The following is a 16,466-nucleotide window of genomic DNA, read 5'->3' on the forward strand; positions in this document are numbered from 1 at the left end:
CCTTCCGACTGCTAAGGGCACTTGGGAAGGCAAGCGAGAGTCAACCACCTTCCTCTCCTAGTAGCCTGTAACGTGGTGCACACAAGCACGGGACTAGTGCCGCTTCGTTCACCGCCCTCGCCTAAGCGTGGAGTCGCTTTCACTTGCCGGCGGCCAGAAGCCGCTGCAAGGGCGCCACACAACCACAAGTGCGCCGGCAGCCAAGAGCTAGAGAACGCTGCTTCTGCCCAAGCCCGCCTAGGGCGTGCACCCTTGTTCTCAGAGCTCCGTGCAACAGTCTGCCTCTCTCGCAGTTCGAATGGAAAACGAAAGCTTTTCGCCTACGCCCGTCACAGAGATCCGTTGCCAGGACGAGAATGCTTTGTGGCCGGAGCTCGCGCCCGCCGCGAGGAAGCTGCTATTAGCACCGCATTGCAGGAACACGTCTCGCTCCTTGACTTCGTGCTTAGCGCTCTCCGAATTCGCCTCTAGCTCCACGGTCCTTCTCAGCTGCAAGTAGCAGCGCTCGCAGTACATAGAGCTTCGCAAGGACCGAAGACCCGTAGGGAAGTATCGCACACGATAATGTGCCAGGACAGAGACGTGTTCTACATTGTCCCTTCTCGTCATGCAGTTTGTGCCTCTGCTGCTTCTGCTGGTAGGAATCGCTCCTTGAAAGACGAGCGAGAGCGTCTTTCTGGGTGCATTGCACTGAGTCGAGTGCTCGCTCGGGACTTTGCACTCGGAGCCAAGGCAAGAGGGCGTGCTTGCCCGCAGAACTGAGAACACGCTGTTGGGCAGAGCTGAAACTGACCGCCGGAGTTCAGCTCTCTCCGGACGGCAGAAGGCGAAGAACGAAGCCGCTTGCGAGCGGCGCAGTGCAGCGAAGAGCTCTCCGAATTCGCCTCTAGCTCCACGGTCCTTCTCAGCTGCGAGTAGCAGCGCTCGCAGTACATAGAGCTTCGCAAGGACCGAAGACCCGGAGGGAAGTATCGCACACGAAAATGTGCCAGGACAGAGACGTGTTCTACATTGTCCCTTCTCGTCATGCAGTTTGTGCCTCTGCTGCTTCTGCTGGTAGGAATCGCTCCTTGAAAGACGAGCGAGAGCGTCTTTCTGGGTGCATTGCACTGAGTCGAGTGCTCGCTCGGGACTTTGCACTCGGAGCCAAGGCAAGAGGGCGTGCTTGCCCGCAGAACTGAGAACACGCTGTTGGGCAGAGCTGCAACTGACCGCCGGAGTTCAGCTCTCTCCGGACGGCAGAAGGCGAAGAACAAAGCCGCTTGCGAGCGGCGCAGTGCAGCGAAGAGCTCTCCGAATTCGCCGCTAGCTCCACGGTCCTTCTCAGCTGCGAGTAGCAGCGCTCGCAGTACATAGAGCTTCGCAAGGACCGAATACCCGTAGGGAAGTATCGCACACGAAAATGTGCCAGGACAGAGACGTGTTCTACATTGTCCCTTCTCGTCATCCAGTTTGTGCCTCTGCTGCTTCTGCTGTTAGGAATCACTCCTTGAAAGACGAGCGAGAGCGTCCTTCTGGGTGCATTGCACTGAGTCGAGTGCTCGCTCGGGACTTTGCACTCGGAGCCAAGGCAAGAGGGCGTGCTTGCCCGCAGAACTGAGAACACGCTGTTGGGCAGAGCTGAAACTGACCGCCGGAGTTCAGCTCTCTCCGGACGGCAGAAGGCGAAGAACGAAGCCGCTTGCGAGCGGCGCAGTGCAGCGAAGAGCTCTCCGAATTCGCCTCTAGCTCCACGGTTCTTCTCAGCTGCAAGTAGCAGCGCTCGCAGTACATAGAGCTTCGCAAGGACCGAAGACCCGTAGGGAAGTATCGCACACGATAATGTGCCAGGACAGAGACGTGTTCTACATTGTCCCTTCTCGTCATGCAGTTTGTGCCTCTGCTGCTTCTGCTGTTAGGAATCGCTCCTTGAAAGACGAGCGAGAGCGTCTTTCTGGGTGCATTGCACTGAGTCGAGTGCTCGCTCGGGACTTTGCACTCGGAGCCAAGGCAAGAGGGCGTGCTTGCCCGCAGAACTGAGAACACGCTGTTGGGCAGAGCTGAAACTGGCCGCCGGAGTTCAGCTCTCTCCGGACGGCAGAAGGCGAAGAACGAAGCCGCTTGCGAGCGGCGCAGTGCAGCGAAGAGCTCTCCGAATTCGCCGCTAGCTCCACGGTCCTTCTCAGCAGCAAGTAGCAGCGCTCGCAGTACATAGAGCTTCGCAAGGACCGAAGACCCGTAGGGAAGTATCGCACACGATAATGTGCCAGGACAGAGACGTGTTCTACATTGTCCCTTCTCGTCATCCAGTTTGTGCCTCTGCTGCTTCTGCTGGTAGGAATCGCTCCTTGAAAGACGAGCGAGAGCGTCTTTCTGGGTGCATTGCACTGAGTCGAGTGCTCGCTCGGGACTTTGCACTCGGAGCCAAGGCAAGAGGGCGTGCTTGCCCGCAGAACTGAGAACACGCTGTTGGGCAGAGCTGAAACTGACCGCCGGAGTTCAGCTCTCTCCGGACGGCAGAAGGCGAAGAACAAAGCCGCTTGCGAGCGGCGCAGTGCAGCGAAGAGCTCTCCGAATTCGCCGCTAGCTCCACGGTCCTTCTCAGCAGCAAGTAGCAGCGCTCGCAGTACATAGAGCTTCGCAAGGACCGAAGACCCGTAGGGAAGTATCGCACACGATAATGTGCCAGGACAGAGACGTGTTCTACATTGTCCCTTCTCGTCATGCAGTTTGTGCCTCTGCTGCTTCTGCTGGTAGGAATCGCTCCTTGAAAGACGAGCGAGAGCGTCTTTCTGGGTGCATTGCACTGAGTCGAGTGCTCGCTCGGGACTTTGCACTCGGAGCCAAGGCAAGAGGGCGTGCTTGCCCGCAGAACTGAGAACACGCTGTTGGGCAGAGCTGAAACTGACCGCCGGAGTTCAGCTCTCTCCGGACGGCAGAAGGCGAAGAACAAAGCCGCTTGCGAGCGGCGCAGTGCAGCGAAGAGCTCTCCGAATTCGCCGCTAGCTCCACGGTCCTTCTCAGCTGCGAGTAGCAGAGCTCGCAGTACATAGAGCTTCGCAAGGACCGAAGACCCGGAGGGAAGTATCGCACACGAAAATGTGCCAGGACAGAGACGTGTTCTACATTGTCCCTTCTCGTCATCCAGTTTGTGCCTCTGCTGCTTCTGCTGGTAGGAATCGCTCCTTGAAAGACGAGCGAGAGCGTCTTTCTGGGTGCATTGCACTGAGTCGAGTGCTCGCTCGGGACTTTGCACTCGGAGCCAAGGCAAGAGGGCGTGCTTGCCCGCAGAACTGAGAACACGCTGTTGGGCAGAGCTGAAACTGACCGCCGGAGTTCAGCTCTCTCCGGACGGCAGAAGGCGAAGAACGAAGCCGCTTGCGAGCGGCGCAGTGCATCGAAGAGCACACGAGCAGCCAAAGAGCTCCTTCACAATCGCTTTCACTTCTCAGTGCTCTTGCTGCTTGGAAAAGCAGCACACAGCCGTTGCACGCCAGGGCAAAAGCTGGGACAGTGCCCGTCCTCACTCCTTCGCTGTGCTGTACTCCATGCAGCTAGAGCGAAGCGAGAAGGACGCGAGGAAGAAAAAAGCGTTCTTAAAGTAGCCCCCTGGCAGCAGCCCTGAAAGGGCGCATAACACACGGCGTCTCGCTGCCCTCCGTTCTACATACTCGCGGCTCCCTTTGCCGACTTGCAAAAGTTGCTACCAGAGCAGAGGCGGCCAGATTGAAGAGGCAGTGCCTAGGTTCACCTTCTCCTTACTGCACGTAAGCCACGTCCAGCTCCTCGCTGCACTCTGGATTTCCCTTCTCCGAGGCACTTACCGTGGTGCTGTGTGCAACTCGGCGCCTAGAAGCGACCGCCAAAGCTTTCCCAGCGGGCTGCAAGGGAAGCACGGAGCAGCACAAGCAGCAGTGCTTCAGCTTGCTCCTTCCGACTGCTAAGGGCACTTGGGAAGGCAAGCGAGAGTCAACCACCTTCCTCTCCTAGTAGCCTGTAACGTGGTGCACACAAGCACGGGACTAGTGCCGCTTCGTTCACCGCCCTCGCCTAAGCGTGGAGTCGCTTTCACTTGCCGGCGGCCAGAAGCCGCTGCAAGGGCGCCACACAACCACAAGTGCGCCGGCAGCCAAGAGCTAGAGAACGCTGCTTCTGCCCAAGCCCGCCTAGGGCGTGCACCCTTGTTCTCAGAGCTCCGTGCAACAGTCTGCCTCTCTCGCAGTTCGAATGGAAAACGAAAGCTTTTCGCCTACGCCCGTCACAGAGATCCGTTGCCAGGACGAGAATGCTTTGTGGCCGGAGCTCGCGCCCGCCGCGAGGAAGCTGCTATTAGCACCGCATTGCAGGAACACGTCTCGCTCCTTGACTTCGTGCTTAGCGCTCTCCGAATTCGCCTCTAGCTCCACGGTCCTTCTCAGCTGCAAGTAGCAGCGCTCGCAGTACATAGAGCTTCGCAAGGACCGAAGACCCGTAGGGAAGTATCGCACACGATAATGTGCCAGGACAGAGACGTGTTCTACATTGTCCCTTCTCGTCATGCAGTTTGTGCCTCTGCTGCTTCTGCTGGTAGGAATCGCTCCTTGAAAGACGAGCGAGAGCGTCTTTCTGGGTGCATTGCACTGAGTCGAGTGCTCGCTCGGGACTTTGCACTCGGAGCCAAGGCAAGAGGGCGTGCTTGCCCGCAGAACTGAGAACACGCTGTTGGGCAGAGCTGAAACTGGCCGCCGGAGTTCAGCTCTCTCCGGACGGCAGAAGGCGAAGAACGAAGCCGCTTGCGAGCGGCGCAGTGCAGCGAAGAGCTCTCCGAATTCGCCGCTAGCTCCACGGTCCTTCTCAGCAGCAAGTAGCAGCGCTCGCAGTACATAGAGCTTCGCAAGGACCGAAGACCCGTAGGGAAGTATCGCACACGATAATGTGCCAGGACAGAGACGTGTTCTACATTGTCCCTTCTCGTCATGCAGTTTGTGCCTCTGCTGCTTCTGCTGGTAGGAATCGCTCCTTGAAAGACGAGCGAGAGCGTCTTTCTGGGTGCATTGCACTGAGTCGAGTGCTCGCTCGGGACTTTGCACTCGGAGCCAAGGCAAGAGGGCGTGCTTGCCCGCAGAACTGAGAACACGCTGTTGGGCAGAGCTGAAAATGACCGCCGGAGTTCAGCTCTCTCCGGACGGCAGAAGGCGAAGAACAAAGCCGCTTGCGAGCGGCGCAGTGCAGCGAAGAGCTCTCCGAATTCGCCGCTAGCTCCACGGTCCTTCTCAGCTGCGAGTAGCAGAGCTCGCAGTACATAGAGCTTCGCAAGGACCGAAGACCCGGAGGGAAGTATCGCACACGAAAATGTGCCAGGACAGAGACGTGTTCTACATTGTCCCTTCTCGTCATCCAGTTTGTGCCTCTGCTGCTTCTGCTGGTAGGAATCGCTCCTTGAAAGACGAGCGAGAGCGTCTTTCTGGGTGCATTGCACTGAGTCGAGTGCTCGCTCGGGACTTTGCACTCGGAGCCAAGGCAAGAGGGCGTGCTTGCCCGCAGAACTGAGAACACGCTGTTGGGCAGAGCTGCAACTGACCGCCGGAGTTCAGCTCTCTCCGGACGGCAGAAGGCGAAGAACGAAGCCGCTTGCGAGCGGCGCAGTGCATCGAAGAGCACACGAGCAGCCAAAGAGCTCCTTCACAATCGCTTTCACTTCTCAGTGCTCTTGCTGCTTGGAAAAGCAGCACACAGCCGTTGCACGCCAGGGCAAAAGCTGGGACAGTGCCCGTCCTCACTCCTTCGCTGTGCTGTACTCCATGCAGCTAGAGCGAAGCGAGAAGGACGCGAGGAAGAAAAAAGCGTTCTTAAAGTAGCCCCCTGGCAGCAGCCCTGAAAGGGCGCATAACACACGGCGTCTCGCTGCCCTCCGTTCTACATACTCGCAGCTCCCTCTGCCGACTTGCAAAAGTTGCTACCAGAGCAGAGGCGGCCAGATTGAAGAGGCAGTGCCTAGGTTCACCTTCTCCTTACTGCACGTAAGCCACGTCCAGCTCCTCGCTGCACTCTGGATTTCCCTTCTCCGAGGCACTTACCGTGGTGCTGTGTGCAACTCGGCACCTAGAAGCGACCGCCAAAGCTTTCCCAGCGGGCTGCAAGGGAACCACGGAGCAGCACAAGCAGCAGTGCTTCAGCTTGCTCCTTCCGACTGCTAAGAGCACTTGGGAAGGCAAGCGAGAGTCAACCACCTTCCTCTCCTAGTACCCTCTAGCGCGGTGCACACAAGCACGGGACTAGTGCCGCTTCGTTCACCGCCCTCGCCTAAGCGTGGAGTCGCTTTCACTTGCCGGCGGCCAGAAGCCGCTGCAAGGGCGCCACACAACCACAAGTGCGCCGGCAGCCAAGAGCTAGAGAACGCTGCTTCTGCCCAAGCCCGCCTAGGGCGTGCACCTTTGTTCTCAGAGCTCCGTGCAACAGTCTGCCTCTCTCGCAGTTCGAATGGAAAACGAAAGCTTTTCGCCTACGCCCGTCACAGAGATCCGTTGCCAGGACGAGAATGCTTTGTGGCCGGAGCTCGCCCCCGCCGCGAGGAAGCTGCTATTAGCACCGCATTGCAGGGACACGTCTCGCTTCTTGACTTCGTGCTTAGCGCTCTCCGAATTCGCCTCTAGATCCACGGTCCTTCTCAGCTGCAAGTAGCAGCGCTCGCAGTACATAGAGCTTCGCAAGGACCGAAGACCCGGAGGGAAGTATCGCACACGAAAATGTGCCAGGACAGAGACGTGTTCTACATTGTCCCTTCTCGTCATGCAGTTTGTGCCTCTGCTGCTTCTGCTGTTAGGAATCGCTCCTTGAAAGACGAGCGAGAGCGTCTTTCTGGGTGCATTGCACTGAGTCGAGTGCTCGCTCGGGACTTTGCACTCGGAGCCAAGGCAAGAGGGCGTGCTTGCCCGCAGAACTGAGAACACGCTGTTGGGCAGAGCTGAAACTGACCGCCGGAGTTCAGCTCTCTCCGGACGGCAGAAGGCGAAGAACGAAGCCGCTTGCGAGCGGCGCAGTGCATCGAAGAGCACACGAGCAGCCAAAGAGCTCCTTCACAATCGCTTTCACTTCTCAGTGCTCTTGCTGCTTGGAAAAGCAGCACACAGCCGTTGCACGCCAGGGCAAAAGCTGGGACAGTGCCCGTCCTCACTCCTTCGCTGTGCTGTACTCCATGCAGCTAGAGCGAAGCGAGAAGGACGCGAGGAAGAAAAAAGCGTTCTTAAAGTAGCCCCCTGGCAGCAGCCCTGAAAGGGCGCATAACACACGGCGTCTCGCTGCCCTCCGTTCTACATACTCGCAGCTCCCTCTGCCGACTTGCAAAAGTTGCTACCAGAGCAGAGGCGGCCAGATTGAAGAGGCAGTGCCTAGGTTCACCTTCTCCTTACTGCACGTAAGCCACGTCCAGCTCCTCGCTGCACTCTGGATTTCCCTTCTCCGAGGCACTTACCGTGGTGCTGTGTGCAACTCGGCACCTAGAAGCGACCGCCAAAGCTTTCCCAGCGGGCTGCAAGGGAACCACGGAGCAGCACAAGCAGCAGTGCTTCAGCTTGCTCCTTCCGACTGCTAAGGGCACTTGGGAAGGCAAGCGAGAGTCAACCACCTTCCTCTCCTAGTACCCTCTAGCGCGGTGCACACAAGCACGGGACTAGTGCCGCTTCGTTCACCGCCCTCGCCTAAGCGTGGAGTCGCTTTCACTTGCCGGCGGCCAGAAGCCGCTGCAAGGGCGCCACACAACCACAAGTGCGCCGGCAGCCAAGAGCTAGAGAACGCTGCTTCTGCCCAAGCCCGCCTAGGGCGTGCACCTTTGTTCTCAGAGCTCCGTGCAACAGTCTGCCTCTCTCGCAGTTCGAATGGAAAACGAAAGCTTTTCGCCTACGCCCGTCACAGAGATCCGTTGCCAGGACGAGAATGCTTTGTGGCCGGAGCTCGCCCCCGCCGCGAGGAAGCTGCTATTAGCACCGCATTGCAGGGACACGTCTCGCTTCTTGACTTCGTGCTTAGCGCTCTCCGAATTCGCCTCTAGATCCACGGTCCTTCTCAGCTGCAAGTAGCAGCGCTCGCAGTACATAGAGCTTCGCAAGGACCGAAGACCCGGAGGGAAGTATCGCACACGAAAATGTGCCAGGACAGAGACGTGTTCTACATTGTCCCTTCTCGTCATGCAGTTTGTGCCTCTGCTGCTTCTGCTGTTAGGAATCGCTCCTTGAAAGACGATCGAGAGCGTCTTTCTGGGTGCATTGCACTGAGTCGAGTGCTCGCTCGGGACTTTGCACTCGGAGCCAAGGCAAGAGGGCGTGCTTGCCCGCAGAACTGAGAACACGCTGTTGGGCAGAGCTGCAACTGACCGCCGGAGTTCAGCTCTCTCCGGACGGCAGAAGGCGAAGAACGAAGCCGCTTGCGAGCGGCGCAGTGCAGCGAAGAGCTCTCCGAATTCGCCTCTAGCTCCACGGTCCTTCTCAGCTGCAAGTAGCAGCGCTCGCAGTACATAGAGCTTCGCAAGGACCGAAGACCCGGAGGGAAGTATCGCACACGATAATGTGCCAGGACAGAGACGTGTTCTACATTGTCCCTTCTCGTCATGCAGTTTGTGCCTCTGCTGCTTCTGCTGTTAGGAATCGCTCCTTGAAAGACGAGCGAGAGCGTCTTTCTGGGTGCATTGCACTGAGTCGAGTGCTCGCTCGGGACTTTGCACTCGGAGCCAAGGCAAGAGGGCGTGCTTGCCCGCAGAACTGAGAACACGCTGTTGGGCAGAGCTGAAACTGACCGCCGGAGTTCAGCTCTCTCCGGACGGCAGAAGGCGAAGAACGAAGCCGCTTGCGAGCGGCGCAGTGCAGCGAAGAGCACACGAGCAGCCAAAGAGCTCCTTCACAATCGCTTTCACTTCTCAGTGCTCTTGCTGCTTGGAAAAGCAGCACACAGCCGTTGCACGCCAGGGCAAAAGCTGGGACAGTGCCCGTCCTCACTCCTTCGCTGTGCTGTACTCCATGCAGCTAGAGCGAAGCGAGAAGGACGCGAGGAAGAAAAAAGCGTTCTTAAAGTAGCCCCCTGGCAGCAGCCCTGAAAGGGCGCATAACACACGGCGTCTCGCTGCCCTCCGTTCTACGTACTCGCGGCTCCCTTTGCCGAGTTGCAAAAGTTGCTACCGGAGCAGAGGCGGCCAGATTGAAGAGGCAGTGCCTAGGTTCACCTTCTCCTTACTGCACGTAAGCCACGTCCAGCTCCTCGCTGCACTCTGGATTTCCCTTCTCCGAGGCACTTACCGTGGTGCTGTGTGCAACTCGGCGCCTAGAAGCGACCGCCAAAGCTTTCCCAGCGGGCTGCAAGGGAACCACGGAGCAGCACAAGCAGCAGTGCTTCAGCTTGCTCCTTCCGACTGCTAAGGGCACTTGGGAAGGCAAGCGAGAGTCAACCACCTTCCTCTCCTAGTACCCTCTAGCGCGGTGCACACAAGCACGGGACTAGTGCCGCTTCGTTCACCGCCCTCGCCTAAGCGTGGAGTCGCTTTCACTTGCCGGCGGCCAGAAGCCGCTGCAAGGGCGCCACACAACCACAAGTGCGCCGGCAGCCAAGAGCTAGAGAACGCTGCTTCTGCCCAAGCCCGCCTAGGGCGTGCACCTTTGTTCTCAGAGCTCCGTGCAACAGTCTGCCTCTCTCGCAGTTCGAATGGAAAACGAAAGCTTTTCGCCTACGCCCGTCACAGAGATCCGTTGCCAGGACGAGAATGCTTTGTGGCCGGAGCTCGCCCCCGCCGCGAGGAAGCTGCTATTAGCACCGCATTGCAGGGACACGTCTCGCTTCTTGACTTCGTGCTTAGCGCTCTCCGAATTCGCCTCTAGATCCACGGTCCTTCTCAGCTGCAAGTAGCAGCGCTCGCAGTACATAGAGCTTCGCAAGGACCGAAGACCCGGAGGGAAGTATCGCACACGAAAATGTGCCAGGACAGAGACGTGTTCTACATTGTCCCTTCTCGTCATGCAGTTTGTGCCTCTGCTGCTTCTGCTGTTAGGAATCGCTCCTTGAAAGACGATCGAGAGCGTCTTTCTGGGTGCATTGCACTGAGTCGAGTGCTCGCTCGGGACTTTGCACTCGGAGCCAAGGCAAGAGGGCGTGCTTGCCCGCAGAACTGAGAACACGCTGTTGGGCAGAGCTGCAACTGACCGCCGGAGTTCAGCTCTCTCCGGACGGCAGAAGGCGAAGAACGAAGCCGCTTGCGAGCGGCGCAGTGCAGCGAAGAGCTCTCCGAATTCGCCTCTAGCTCCACGGTCCTTCTCAGCTGCAAGTAGCAGCGCTCGCAGTACATAGAGCTTCGCAAGGACCGAAGACCCGGAGGGAAGTATCGCACACGATAATGTGCCAGGACAGAGACGTGTTCTACATTGTCCCTTCTCGTCATGCAGTTTGTGCCTCTGCTGCTTCTGCTGTTAGGAATCGCTCCTTGAAAGACGAGCGAGAGCGTCTTTCTGGGTGCATTGCACTGAGTCGAGTGCTCGCTCGGGACTTTGCACTCGGAGCCAAGGCAAGAGGGCGTGCTTGCCCGCAGAACTGAGAACACGCTGTTGGGCAGAGCTGAAACTGACCGCCGGAGTTCAGCTCTCTCCGGACGGCAGAAGGCGAAGAACGAAGCCGCTTGCGAGCGGCGCAGTGCAGCGAAGAGCACACGAGCAGCCAAAGAGCTCCTTCACAATCGCTTTCACTTCTCAGTGCTCTTGCTGCTTGGAAAAGCAGCACACAGCCGTTGCACGCCAGGGCAAAAGCTGGGACAGTGCCCGTCCTCACTCCTTCGCTGTGCTGTACTCCATGCAGCTAGAGCGAAGCGAGAAGGACGCGAGGAAGAAAAAAGCGTTCTTAAAGTAGCCCCCTGGCAGCAGCCCTGAAAGGGCGCATAACACACGGCGTCTCGCTGCCCTCCGTTCTACGTACTCGCGGCTCCCTTTGCCGAGTTGCAAAAGTTGCTACCGGAGCAGAGGCGGCCAGATTGAAGAGGCAGTGCCTAGGTTCACCTTCTCCTTACTGCACGTAAGCCACGTCCAGCTCCTCGCTGCACTCTGGATTTCCCTTCTCCGAGGCACTTACCGTGGTGCTGTGTGCAACTCGGCGCCTAGAAGCGACCGCCAAAGCTTTCCCAGCGGGCTGCAAGGGAACCACGGAGCAGCACAAGCAGCAGTGCTTCAGCTTGCTCCTTCCGACTGCTAAGGGCACTTGGGAAGGCAAGCGAGAGTCAACCACCTTCCTCTCCTAGTAGCCTCTAGCGCGGTGCACACAAGCACGGGACTAGTGCCGCTTCGTTCACCGCCCTCGCCTAAGCGTGGAGCCGCTTTCACTTGCCGGCGGCCAGAAGCCGCTGCAAGGGCGCCACACAACCACAAGTGCGCCGGCAGCCAAGAGCTCGAGAACGCTGCTTCTGCCCAAGCCCGCCTAGGGCGTGCACCTTTGTTCTCAGAGCTCCGTGCAACAATCTGCCTCTCTCGCAGTTCGAATGGAAAACGAAAGCTTTTCGCCTACGCCCGTCACAGAGATCCGTTGCCAGGACGAGAATGCTTTGTGGCCGGAGCTCGCGCCCGCCGCGAGGAAGCTGCTCTTAGCACCGCATTGCAGGAACACGTCTCGCTCCTTGACTTCGTGCTTAGCGCTCTCCGAATTCGCCTCTAGCTCCACGGTCCTTCTCAGCTGCAAGTAGCAGCGCTCGCAGTACATAGAGCTTCGCAAGGACCGAAGACCCGGAGGGAAGTATCGCACACGATAATGTGCCAGGACAGAGACGTGTTCTACATTGTCCCTTCTCGTCATCCAGTTTGTGCCTCTGCTGCTTCTGCTGGTAGGAATCGCTCCTTGAAAGACGAGCGAGAGCGTCTTTCTGGGAGCATTGCACTGAGTCGAGTGCTCGCTCGGGACTTTGCACTCGGAGCCAAGGCAAGAGGGCGTGCTTGCCCGCAGAACTGAGAACACGCTGTTGGGCAGAGCTGAAACTGACCGCCGGAGTTCAGCTCTCTCCGGACGGCAGAAGGCGAAGAACGAAGCCGCTTGCGAGCGGCGCAGTGCAGCGAAGAGCTCTCCGAATTCGCCGCTAGCTCCACGGTCCTTCTCAGCTGCAAGTAGCAGCGCTCGCAGTACATAGAGCTTCGCAAGGACCGAAGACCCGGAGGGAAGTATCGCACACGATAATGTGCCAGGACAGAGACGTGTTCTACATTGTCCCTTCTCGTCATCCAGTTTGTGCCTCTGCTGCTTCTGCTGGTAGGAATCGCTCCTTGAAAGACGAGCGAGAGCGTCTTTCTGGGTGCATTGCACTGAGTCGAGTGCTCGCTCGGGACTTTGCACTCGGAGCCAAGGCAAGAGGGCGTGCTTGCCCGCAGAACTGAGAACACGCTGTTGGGCAGAGCTGAAACTGACCGCCGGAGTTCAGCTCTCTCCGGACGGCAGAAGGCGAAGAACGAAGCCGCTTGCGAGCGGCGCAGTGCAGCGAAGAGCTCTCCGAATTCGCCGCTAGCTCCACGGTCCTTCTCAGCTGCAAGTAGCAGCGCTCGCAGTACATAGAGCTTCGCAAGGACCGAAGACCCGGAGGGAAGTATCGCACACGAAAATGTGCCAGGACAGAGACGTGTTCTACATTGTCCCTTCTCGTCATGCAGTTTGTGCCTCTGCTGCTTCTGCTGTTAGGAATCGCTCCTTGAAAGACGAGCGAGAGCGTCTTTCTGGGTGCATTGCACTGAGTCGAGTGCTCGCTCGGGACTTTGCACTCGGAGCCAAGGCAAGAGGGCGTGCTTGCCCGCAGAACGGAGAACACGCTGTTGGGCAGAGCTGAAACTGACCGCCGGAGTTCAGCTCCCTCCGGACGGCAGAAGGCGAAGAACGAAGCCGCTTGCGAGCGGCGCAGTGCATCGAAGAGCACACGAGCAGCCAAAGAGCTCCTTCACAATCGCTTTCACTTCTCACTGCTCTTGCTGCTTGGAAAAGCAGCACACAGCCGTTGCACGCCAGGGCAAAAGCTGGGACAGTGCCCGTCCTCACTCCTTCGCTGTGCTGTACTCCATGCAGCTAGAGCGAAGCGAGAAGGACGCGAGGAAGAAAAAAGCGTTCTTAAAGTAGCCCCCTGGCAGCAGCCCTGAAAGGGCGCATAACACACGGCGTCTCGCTGCCCTCCGTTCTACGTACTCGCGGCTCCCTTTGCCGAGTTGCAAAAGTTGCTACCGGAGCAGAGGCGGCCAGATTGAAGAGGCAGTGCCTAGGTTCACCTTCTCCTTACTGCACGTAAGCCACGTCCAGCTCCTCGCTGCACTCTGGATTTCCCTTCTCCGAGGCACTTACCGTGGTGCTGTGTGCAACTCGGCGCCTAGAAGCGACCGCCAAAGCTTTCCCAGCGGGCTGCAAGGGAAGCACGGAGCAGCACAAGCAGCAGTGCTTCAGCTTGCTCCTTCCGACTGCTAAGGGCACTTGGGAAGGCAAGCGAGAGTCAACCACCTTCCTCTCCTAGTAGCCTCTAGCGCGGTGCACACAAGCACGGGACTAGTGCCGCTTCGTTCACCGCCCTCGCCTAAGCGTGGAGCCGCTTTCACTTGCCGGCGGCCAGAAGCCGCTGCAAGGGCGCCACACAACCACAAGTGCGCCGGCAGCCAAGAGCTCGAGAACGCTGCTTCTGCCCAAGCCCGCCTAGGGCGTGCACCTTTGTTCTCAGAGCTCCGTGCAACAGTCTGCCTCTCTCGCAGTTCGAATGGAAAACGAAAGCTTTTCGCCTACGCCCGTCACAGAGATCCGTTGCCAGGACGAGAATGCTTTGTGGCCGGAGCTCGCGCCCGCCGCGAGGAAGCTGCTCTTAGCACCGCATTGCAGGAACACGTCTCGCTCCTTGACTTCGTGCTTAGCGCTCTCCGAATTCGCCTCTAGCTCCACGGTTCTTCTCAGCTGCAAGTAGCAGCGCTCGCAGTACATAGAGCTTCGCAAGGACCGAAGACCCGTAGGGAAGTATCGCACACGATAATGTGCCAGGACAGAGACGTGTTCTACATTGTCCCTTCTCGTCATGCAGTTTGTGCCTCTGCTGCTTCTGCTGTTAGGAATCGCTCCTTGAAAGACGAGCGAGAGCGTCTTTCTGGGTGCATTGCACTGAGTCGAGTGCTCGCTCGGGACTTTGCACTCGGAGCCAAGGCAAGAGGGCGTGCTTGCCCGCAGAACTGAGAACACGCTGTTGGGCAGAGCTGAAACTGGCCGCCGGAGTTCAGCTCTCTCCGGACGGCAGAAGGCGAAGAACGAAGCCGCTTGCGAGCGGCGCAGTGCAGCGAAGAGCTCTCCGAATTCGCCGCTAGCTCCACGGTCCTTCTCAGCTGCGAGTAGCAGAGCTCGCAGTACATAGAGCTTCGCAAGGACCGAAGACCCGGAGGGAAGTATCGCACACGAAAATGTGCCAGGACAGAGACGTGTTCTACATTGTCCCTTCTCGTCATCCAGTTTGTGCCTCTGCTGCTTCTGCTGGTAGGAATCGCTCCTTGAAAGACGAGCGAGAGCGTCTTTCTGGGTGCATTGCACTGAGTCGAGTGCTCGCTCGGGACTTTGCACTCGGAGCCAAGGCAAGAGGGCGTGCTTGCCCGCAGAACTGAGAACACGCTGTTGGGCAGAGCTGAAACTGACCGCCGGAGTTCAGCTCTCTCCGGACGGCAGAAGGCGAAGAACGAAGCCGCTTGCGAGCGGCGCAGTGCATCGAAGAGCACACGAGCAGCCAAAGAGCTCCTTCACAATCGCTTTCACTTCTCAGTGCTCTTGCTGCTTGGAAAAGCAGCACACAGCCGTTGCACGCCAGGGCAAAAGCTGGGACAGTGCCCGTCCTCACTCCTTCGCTGTGCTGTACTCCATGCAGCTAGAGCGAAGCGAGAAGGACGCGAGGAAGAAAAAAGCGTTCTTAAAGTAGCCCCCTGGCAGCAGCCCTGAAAGGGCGCATAACACACGGCGTCTCGCTGCCCTCCGTTCTACATACTCGCGGCTCCCTTTGCCGACTTGCAAAAGTTGCTACCAGAGCAGAGGCGGCCAGATTGAAGAGGCAGTGCCTAGGTTCACCTTCTCCTTACTGCACGTAAGCCACGTCCAGCTCCTCGCTGCACTCTGGATTTCCCTTCTCCGAGGCACTTACCGTGGTGCTGTGTGCAACTCGGCGCCTAGAAGCGACCGCCAAAGCTTTCCCAGCGGGCTGCAAGGGAAGCACGGAGCAGCACAAGCAGCAGTGCTTCAGCTTGCTCCTTCCGACTGCTAAGGGCACTTGGGAAGGCAAGCGAGAGTCAACCACCTTCCTCTCCTAGTAGCCTGTAACGTGGTGCACACAAGCACGGGACTAGTGCCGCTTCGTTCACCGCCCTCGCCTAAGCGTGGAGTCGCTTTCACTTGCCGGCGGCCAGAAGCCGCTGCAAGGGCGCCACACAACCACAAGTGCGCCGGCAGCCAAGAGCTAGAGAACGCTGCTTCTGCCCAAGCCCGCCTAGGGCGTGCACCCTTGTTCTCAGAGCTCCGTGCAACAGTCTGCCTCTCTCGCAGTTCGAATGGAAAACGAAAGCTTTTCGCCTACGCCCGTCACAGAGATCCGTTGCCAGGACGAGAATGCTTTGTGGCCGGAGCTCGCGCCCGCCGCGAGGAAGCTGCTATTAGCACCGCATTGCAGGAACACGTCTCGCTCCTTGACTTCGTGCTTAGCGCTCTCCGAATTCGCCTCTAGCTCCACGGTCCTTCTCAGCTGCAAGTAGCAGCGCTCGCAGTACATAGAGCTTCGCAAGGACCGAAGACCCGTAGGGAAGTATCGCACACGATAATGTGCCAGGACAGAGACGTGTTCTACATTGTCCCTTCTCGTCATGCAGTTTGTGCCTCTGCTGCTTCTGCTGTTAGGAATCGCTCCTTGAAAGACGAGCGAGAGCGTCTTTCTGGGTGCATTGCACTGAGTCGAGTGCTCGCTCGGGACTTTGCACTCGGAGCCAAGGCAAGAGGGCGTGCTTGCCCGCAGAACTGAGAACACGCTGTTGGGCAGAGCTGAAACTGACCGCCGGAGTTCAGCTCTCTCCGGACGGCAGAAGGCGAAGAACGAAGCCGCTTGCGAGCGGCGCAGTGCAGCGAAGAGCTCTCCGAATTCGCCGCTAGCTCCACGGTCCTTCTCAGCTGCGAGTAGCAGCGCTCGCAGTACATAGAGCTTCGCAAGGACCGAAGACCCGTAGGGAAGTATCGCACACGATAATGTGCCAGGACAGAGACGTGTTCTACATTGTCCCTTCTCGTCATGCAGTTTGTGCCTCTGCTGCTTCTGCTGGTAGGAATCGCTCCTTGAAAGACGAGCGAGAGCGTCTTTCTGGGTGCATTGCACTGAGTCGAGTGCTCGCTCGGGACTTTGCACTCGGAGCCAAGGCAAGAGGGCGTGCTTGCCCGCAGAACTGAGAACACGCTGTTGGGCAGAGCTGAAACTGACCGCCGGAGTTCAGCTCTCTCCGGACGGCAGAAGGCGAAGAACGAAGCCG

Source organism: Sturnus vulgaris, unplaced genomic scaffold (assembly GCF_052056855.1).
Source record: "Sturnus vulgaris isolate bStuVul1 unplaced genomic scaffold, bStuVul1.hap1 Scaffold_378, whole genome shotgun sequence".
Taxonomy (NCBI): domain Eukaryota; kingdom Metazoa; phylum Chordata; class Aves; order Passeriformes; family Sturnidae; genus Sturnus; species Sturnus vulgaris.